Consider the following 9,179-nt stretch of genomic DNA (forward strand, 5'->3'; position numbering starts at 1 on the left):
TTTGAAAGATGATTACATTGATGCTGTTAGGTCGGTCATCCGGGTAATGCAGCTTGCAGATCCTACCGCGCAAGCCCTCGCTGTGGGCCCGCTGTCATGCGTCCAGCTGGAACAGATGCACGTGGATTTGCTTACATTTGCACACGATGTTATCTGTGAAAGTATACTTGGTGATTGGCGATGATCTCATAAATGCTCAGGACCTTTCCGCACAGGGTATAATACTCTCGTTGGAATTAGATGCATGGAGATACTGCCAAACAGCACGGGTTTACAGGCCCTGTCTGCTAGTCACCAATATGGTGTGCAGAACTCATATGCTTGGTTTATTCAGACCCAAAGAGGGGAAGACGCCTGAACTGGCCAGCTGGCACAAATTATACTTGGAGCAGCATTTCTCTGCCGCTCATCCAAACAAAATAGGCTCACAGCTCATTCGTTCATTGTTTTATTGTGTCCATCAAGATCTACTCTAGTAACGGAATCACTGGAGAACACCCTTCGTGACTGTCTTGAGATTTGTACGTTGCTGAATTTTTCATTCTGTCATGTTCCGAATCTCTTTAGGACTCTGCCTGAAGTTGTTCTCTTGAGTTTGATACTTCACTGTTCTTGTTTAGGATTTAAATCCTGTATAGTTTCATTGGACTGTGAAGAAAGCTGATCGCCGAAGAACGATGCTTTTGAACTGTGGTGTTGGAGAAGACTCTTGAGAGTCCCTTATACTGCAAGGAGATCCAACCAGTCCATTCTAAAGGAGATCAATCCTGGGTGTTCATTGGAGGGACTGATGCTGAAGCTGAGACTGCGATACTTTGGCCACCTCATGCGACAAGTTGACTCACTGGAAAAGACTCTGATGCTGGGAAGGGTTAGGGGCGGGAGGAGAAGGGGATGACGGAGAATGAGATGGCTGGATGGCATCACCGACTCTGTGGACATGAGTTTGAGTGAACTCCGGGAGTTGGTGATGGACAGGGAGGCCTGGCATGCTGTGATTCATGGGGTCGCGGAGAGTCGGACACGACTGAGCGACTGAACTGAACTGAACTGATAGTTTCATTGGTGGGGGGGTCACAGCTTCTCTAAGACTTTTGGCACTGATTTCAAACAGCGTAAAATCAGTTGGTTTCCAAAAACAGGCATTTGTTATTGTTGTTCGGTCCCTAAGTCGTGTCCTACTCTTCGTGACCCTATGGACCGCAGCACGCCAGGCTCCTCTGTCCTTCACCATCTCCTGGAGTTTGCTCAGATTCGTGTCCTTAGAGTTTATGGTGCTATCTGACCATCTCTTCCTCTGTCGTCCCCTTCTCCCCCTGCCTTCAATCTTCCCCAGCATCAGGGTATTTTCCAGTGAGTCAGCTCTTCGCATCAGGTGGCCAAAGGATTGGAGTTTCAGCTTCAACATCAGTGCTTCCAGTGAACACTCAGGACTGATCTCCTTTAGGATAGACTGGTTGGATCTCCTTGCAGTCCAAGGGACTCTCAAGAGTCTTTTCCAACATCTCAGTTCAAAAGCATCCATTCTTTGGCACTCAGCCTTCCTTATGGGCTTAGATTCTTGCCTGGAGAATCCCATGGACAGAGGAGCCCGGCGGGCTGCAGTCCGTAGGGTTGCAGAGAGTCGGATACGACTGAGTGACTGAGTCACGTCTGTTGGCGTTGTGTGAGTCTTGAGAATCAGGAAAGCCTGCTGTGTGGTTTCGCTTCTCCACCAGCCCTGTTCCTATCTCGTCTCCCCTTTCCTACTATATCTCATATCAGTTTCACCCACAGAATCCCAAGTACTAGATGGAAATACCATCCACCAAAAGGCTCCTGGGATGTGCTAATCAGGTTATTTCCTGTCTGTGGAATCCCGTTCCTGTTCTTTTCTTGGCGAGATCCTACGAAACACTGACGCCCAATCCCCTGACCCTGTCTAGGAGCTTCTGAGCCAAGTCACTCTCCTCTCTGATTTCCCAGAACATCTCATTCATTGACACGTCAGTGTTTCTGTTCCTCCTTATTAACAGCTGTTCACGGCAGGGCCAGAATTTCAGTCGACGTACACCTTGGGGTCTATACCTGCAGTTCTGTTGTTGTTCAGTTGCTTAGTCGTGTCAGACTCTTGTGACCCCATGGACTGTAGCCCGCCAGACTCCTCTGTCGGTGGGATTTCCCAGGCAAGAATCCTGGAGCGGGTTGATGTTTTCTCCTTCATGGAATCGTCCCGTCCCAGGGGTTGAACCCGCGTCTCCTGTATTGGCCGGCAGGTTCTTTACCGCTGAGCCACCAGGCTGCATTTCCACGGGTTTTGTGTCAAAATCGGCTGAACAATATGGTTGATTGGATGTTCCAGCTGCAAACCATACAAACTAGAAGAGAAGAGACATTGCTACGGGGTTGACCTCTCACGTGAAGTTTGCCTGCCATGAAATAAGGCCCAAATAGATCATAATCACATGTTAGAGTTGTTATACTTTAATTTCAAGTAACCCCGTATATTGCACTGTTATGCAGTTGAATGGTAATGAAATACAAAAAAGGTACATGCTTTATTATAGCTTCAGTTTTTTTAAAATACAAATATATATAAAGTTATAACTATACCCAATGTCAGGCCTCTTGCATGAGTTACAGGTCTTATCAACAACAGGCCAGTGCCGTGATCCGAGGGACCCACAGAACAGTCTCCACAAAGAATACATTTTTCCTGTGTAATGGGATCCCACCAACAGCTTTGATGCTTTCCGAGTACATACCTGGCTTCTTATAAAATTCACCCAGCCATCGTGACCTTATTAAACACAGAGTCAGAAGCTGAACGCGTGGGGTGCCACTCAGGATTTTTGGGCGAAAGAATTTTTTGTTTGTTTTTCAAAAAACTCTGGACTTAGTTGATAAACTGGCATATTACAGGAAAGCTTAAAGCAGAGAACTGTGAGAGCAGAGATGCTGGGGTTGGATTGGAAGGTCCCCTCCATCGTGAGCACGCAGGGTACCAGACAGGCGGATGGCGGTCCTTGTGGGTGGCAGCCAGCATAGCATGGCAACTCACCCGCACTCTTTTGGGTGGTCGTGGAGATGGCTCTCTGCAACCCTATGCCCACTTTGTATACAGCATGGAAAATCACCACCTGCAGACCTGCCTCTTGATTTTACCTGCAGCAGAGAGAGACTAAGGGAGTTGTCTAAGGCAGGCATTCCCAGAAAATTTTGTTTTCTGGGAGGGGGGAAGAAAATAAAATCTCACTATGTTGTGTATACAGCACAGAATAATACAGAAAATAAACAGATACAAGGATATTCGTGGTATTAGAATTTCATTTTTTTTTAAACTCTGTAACTATCCCTTCCCCCATTCTTTCCCCCTGGGAACCATAAGGTTATTACAGAGGATTGAACAGAGTTCCCTGTGCTGAACAGCAAGTCCTTGTTGATTCTCCATGTTAAATACTGCAGTGTGTCCATGTCCATCCCAAACTCCCTGACTATCCCTTCCCCCATCCTTCCCCCTGGTGACCATCAGGTTATTACAGAGGATTGAGCAGAGTTCCCTGTGCTGGACAGCAGGTCCTTGCTGGTTCTCCATGTTAAACACAGCAGTGTGTCCATGTCCATCCCAAACTCCCTGACTATTCCTTCCCCCATCCTTCCCCCTGGTGACCATCAGGTTATTACAGAGGATTGAGCAGAGTTCCCTGTGCTGTCCAGCGGGTCCTTGCTGGTTCTCCATGTTAAACACAGCAGTGTGTCCATGTCCATCCCAGACTCCCTGACTATCCCTGCTGCTGTTTCCCCAGTGTCAGTTCATTCTCTATGTCTATGAGTCTGTTTCATGAGTAAGTTCACTTATGTCATTTCTTTTCCGATTGCTCAGATAGCAGATGTCATATGATATTTCCCCTTCTCTGTCTAAACCACTTCAATCAGTATGACAATCTCCAGCTCCATCCATGTTGCTGCAGATGGCATCCTTTCCTTCTTTTTGATGGCTCAGTAATATTCCTTTGTGTGTATGCATACCACATGTTCTTTATCCATTCCTCTGTCAATGAGCATTTAGGTTACATCCATGTCCTGGCTGTTGTGAATAGTTCTGCAGTGAACATTGGGGTGTGTGTATGTTTTGAATCATGTTTCCACCCCCCTACCCCCCGGATGTATGCCCAGGAGTGGGATTGGAAGGCTATCGTCAATCATGGGGTGTTGATTAGGAAGAAAAGAAAGTTTCAGAAATCTCCTTGGAGGGTCACACTGGAAAAAAAACCTTTTCTCTGCTGGATGATATATAGCGGGGTGGGGCAAGACTTGATGGCACAGAAGGGGAGGTACAGGGAGACGGCCACCTGCTGGGAGCGATTGGACGGATGGGGAAACCAGGGAGAAGGCAGTGTGCGTGCTGGTCTCCTGGTATGAGCATGGAGCCAGTGGAGCGCGCAGTTCTGAACTAAGCTGGACAAAGATACTCGGGGTTTCTCCCGTTGCTGCCATGTGGAACCTCTCAAGGACCTTTTCCCAACCCTTGAAGACGTCTTGACCATGTTGCAAACTTCCCACACGTTTGCAGTTATGGAAACAAGTCCTCATTTTTGTGATGAAGTCTCGGTTGTCCCATATGGAAAGGTCCCGCCTGCTTTCGTGCTTGGGTGCATCCCTGAGTGTCTCTTGTTCCTGCAGCCGGTGGCCGCAGGGGAAGCAGAGCGAAGGGTGGGGGATTTCCCTCTTCTCTCTGCTTATCTTTTCCCACTCAGCCTTTTGCAGGTGGGGAACAGGGAAGAGAAAAAGGATTTTATTTATTTATTCAGTGCTTTTCATGTGGACACAGACATGTAACTGCATTAAATAAAGTATTAGCTATGAGGGGAGAAAACGTCACCATTTCAATATATAAAATTCTTTGTTCGCTCTTTTTTAATGATTTAGGCTGACTGACCTCACTATGAATTTTCAAGTCCGGTTTTTAGGAATGTTCATTTTGTTACCTGGCAGCGTTTCAGCCCATGGTTGGGGGGGGTGGCTATAGATTCTACATTACTGTAATAAAAGTGTTCAACTAGAGCCCAGCCAAGTAAACTTCTTTTAAAAATTATTTGGTCTGACACACGCATGCACGCTAAGTCGCTTCAGTCGTGTCCGACTCTCTGCGACCCCGTGGACTGTTACGCACCAGGCTCCTTTGTCCACGGGATTCTCTAGGCATCTTGCCATTTCCTTCTCTGACACATAGGGTGTGTCTTCCTCTGGGAACATAAAAATGTTCTCTGTTGTGTTGTGCAAAGGAAGTTAGGGCCCCATTCTGAACTAGCCCACCCTGCTCTACTGGGTGTGCGGAAGGTCGGGTTTGGAGTCTCCGGTCTTGGAACTCCGGTTCCATACGCTGTCCCTTCCAGCCAGCCCTTCCTTCCGAGCCCGGCTCCTCTCAGCCAGAGTCTGAGGTCTCTTCTGAGCCCTCTGCCCCAGCAGTACCCGATGTAACCCTCCCTTGTGTTACACAAAACTTGCCCTGACAACAACCTGCCCTCGCCAAGTCACCACTTACCTGCCGTTTGCCAAGCAGCCTTTAAGCTTCTTCACAGAGGGTGTTTGTATTTACTCCCAGCTTCTTTCAAAAAGCCACTGCGTTCCCAGGTTGGCAGCAGTACCTCTGAGAGGCCCCGGGTGGGCGCCTCCGCTCACTGACGGAGGACAGCTGAGCGCTGTTGTAGGCATGCAGTCAGGGAGGGGACTGGACATGGCCCCCCTGGGGGTGCTCACATCCCACCGCAGACTGGAGCTCTTCCTTTGTGGGAGCACTTGCTCCCAGAGGCACCGTTTGGGTCATCTTGTGGCTCAGCTGGTTAAGAATCCGCCTGCAACGCGGGAGACCTGGGTTCGATCTCTGGGTTGGGAAGATCCCCTGGAGCAGGGAACGGCTACCCACTCCAGTATTCTGGCCTGGAGAATTCCATGGACTGTAAAGTCCATGGGGTCGCAGAGAGTCAGACACAACTGAGTGACTTGCACTTTCACTCAGAAATAACGTACCATCAGGATCGGTAAACATTCAATTTTCTGATAACTTTTGGGAAAGAAAACGTTTTTAAAATTGTATCCCAAGCACAGGTTAAGATATAATGGAAAATCAACTTGGATTACCTACTATTTAATTTCATGAGCCTATGAGTCTTATGTTTGACACTAAATTCTAAGGTCCAGTTTAAACAGAATAAAGGTGACACTGTTGTTGGAAGAGGGAAAAGGGCAAAGTAGAGATAACTAAAGAACCATTGGAGAAGGGATAGGCTAACCACGCTAGTATTCTTGGGCTTCCCTGGTGGCTCAGCTGGTAAAGAAACTGCCTGCAATGCAGGAGTCCTGGGTTTGATCCCTGGATTGGGAAGATCCCCTGTAGAAGGGAAAGGCTACCCACTCCAGTATTGTGGCCTGGAGAATTCCATGGACTGTACAGTCCATGGGGTTGCAAAAAGTCAGACACGACCGAGCAACTTTCACTTTTCTCCTTTACCCCTTGAATGTTTTATTTCTTAACCTGACTCTAATAATTGCTTTTGTTGATTGCATAGGGTTTCGGTTTTCTTCTGTGCAGAAGCTTTTTTTTTTTTTTTAGTAGCCTGAAAGACTCTGGAAAAAATAATGGGTTGCACTTGGTCCATTGCTCAGATCTCCTCATTGCTGTAGAATAGAAGAGACTTGCTGTCAAGATTGTAGCTTTTTAAAATAAAGCGAGGCTTCCGCTGTAGATTCAGTTCTCACAGGGTGAAGCTGTGTTGTGGTTCTTTTAGATTGGAGATCTCTTTCTCTGCCGTGGAGACAGCTCGTTATCTAGGAGACAGAACAGCCTTTGGTTCCGATGGACTGTGGAAAACTGGTGTAGAATCCTTGGACACCGTGTGAGTAACTCCTCCACCGCGTCATCCATCCCACCGTCAAGGTGGAGAAATCACTCTCTCACACCTTCTCTTCACCTCTTGGCTGCAATGCAGCTGACACCAGCTAAAGTGTCCCGTAAGCTTGATCGAGTTGACACCTTCCTGGGGAGTCAGTCCATGAATCAGCAGGATGGTTTTCAGAGTTGCAGGAGCATAGGCCTTTCCCCGGCAGCTCAGCTGGTAAAGAATCCGCCTGCAGTCCAGGAGACCTGGGTTCGATTCCTGGGTCGGGAAGATCTGCTGGAGAAGGGATAGGCTACCCACTCCAGTCTTCTTGGCCTTCCCTAGTGGCTCAGATGGTAAAGAATCCGCCTGCAATACAGGAAACCTGGATTCGATCCCCTGGTTGGGAAGATCCCCATGGAGAAGGGAAAGGCTCCCCATTCTGGTATTCTGGCCTGGAGAATTCCGTGGACTGTGTAGTCCATGGGGCCGCCAAGAGTCGGACACAACTGAGACACTTTCAGCCCTTTACCAGTGAGACCCGAATCCACACAGGGAGCCTGTGAATCTCACTGGGAGAGGGGCTGGGGTAATAAGATGACGCATGTATGCTCTTTCTTTCTTCTCAGTGAGTTGTTCCATAGCAAACTCTGTTTTGTATTTCTGCAAGTAAAGACAACCTGCAAAAAACAAAAACCTGTTGATTTTGAGGAGGTAGAAATAAATTGTTACAGACGGAAAAAAGTAAAAAAGAGACATTTTCTTTAGAGAAAAAGACATTTTGCTTCCAAATAAAAAAGTGATTCTCTTTTTTCTAATGAAAAAGAAAAAAATAATGTCGACACAACAACCAAACTGCCACTCTTCACCTCACTGACCCTCGAGGAACACCTCCCAGGGCTGTGATGTGGTGGACACGGGGTGGAGACTTGTCTCTGATTACAGCAGGAGGAAGGGCTTAGCGGACCCACAGCATTCTACTCAAGAGTCCTCAGTAGTCACATCCGGTTCCTCTAAGATCATGATGTGGGAGAGGCCACGCTCAGACAGACCCGATTGGTCACCTGGTTGACAGAATAGACTGACTACAGCTTGAACGCGTTCTTAAATGCACCTGTTGAATTACACAGGTGCTGCCTGAAATTGTTCTCTTTAGCACCCTGCCAAGCTTGCCTGTTGATGGGATATAGGGGTTATCTAAGTTTCACTGAAGTGTTTCTTTCTTTAATGAGGTGTGTGTGTGTGTGTGTTTACCGTTACTCGATTTTTTAATCTCTCTGATGTTATGGCAGAGGCTATTGCCTCTGTTGAATGGCATCCCCAACTCGATGGACATGAGTTTGACGTTGGATGGCATCCCCAACTCGATGGACGTGAGGGTGAGCAAGGTCCGGGAGTTGGTGGTGGACAGTGGAAAGCTGGCGGTGCTGCAGTCCGCGGGGTCGCAAAGAGCCGGACACGACTGAGCGAGTGAACCGAACTGATTGCCTCTGTATCGCCAATCGTCCCCATTGGCAGATTGTCTGCTGATTAGCGGGTCATCTTCCAGGGGCACTGATCAAAGAGGTATAAATCTCCATTTGAAGGGACAAAATAGCTCTTCAGGGACTCTACATCAGAGACTAAGAAAACAAGAGATACAAAGTAAAAAACAAAAGAACGAGATGTAAACTATTGCGAGGCTTTGTCATTTTCCTGTTTTGCAGATATATCTGGCTCCGACAGGGTCTTCCTCCCCCCAACTCTCTGGAAAATCTCATATTCCAGGCACTTCCTCTTCGGACAAGGGTGTCTTGTGTCTTCCAGTCCAGTTGGAGAGCCTGGCAGGCAAACAGCACAGGCCATTCAGTCCCGGAGCGGCTTTACATATGCACGGCCGAAGCCAAGGCCGAAACGTGTTCATCATCCCAGATGTGCTGGTTCACAGGCAGCCTGGCGAGTTCAGACACGGCGATCAGGTCCATGAAAGGTAGGATGTGGACACGTGTTTCCCATCAGTACGTCCGCCCCTGCTCACACCAATACCTCTCTGTTGCTGTCCCATCATCCCGATGGATATTTCCTAGGATGATCTGTATTTCATCCAGCTGGAACTCGCCCCGCCGGCCAGCGGTGGCGTCACCTGCCCGGGTGGTCCCGCTGGGTTTCAGCTGGGTCCGGGGCCACTGCCAAGCTCAAAACAGACCCTCTTCGCCAACTCCCAGGCTCCCCAGGCGGCCTCCCAGACTGGCACACCTCCCCCACCCCACTCCTCCAATTGCAAAAGAAACTCTAGAACTCTGCTGTGATGGCTGGCCAGAGATTTTTCCATAGCCGTTATGC

At 48.3% G+C, this 9,179-nt stretch overlaps 1 long non-coding RNA gene across 1 annotated transcript in view; it reads left to right on the plus strand.

Annotated features, from left to right (window-relative positions):
* The window catches only part of LOC129564343 (uncharacterized), a 69,509-nt gene extending 60,699 nt beyond the window's left edge, over positions 1-8,810 (plus strand). Inside the window, exons 4-5 of the long non-coding RNA XR_016037002.1 lie at positions 6,768-6,875; positions 8,564-8,810. This is a non-coding gene — a long non-coding RNA (uncharacterized LOC129564343). The remainder of the gene's footprint in view (positions 1-6,767; positions 6,876-8,563) is intronic.
* The last annotated feature ends 369 nt before the right edge of the window (positions 8,811-9,179 follow it).

The sequence above is a fragment of the Moschus berezovskii genome, chromosome Y, assembly GCF_049115385.1.
Source record: "Moschus berezovskii isolate FMDL1 chromosome Y, NW_MosBer_1.0, whole genome shotgun sequence".
NCBI classification, from domain to species: Eukaryota; Metazoa; Chordata; class Mammalia; order Artiodactyla; family Moschidae; genus Moschus; species Moschus berezovskii.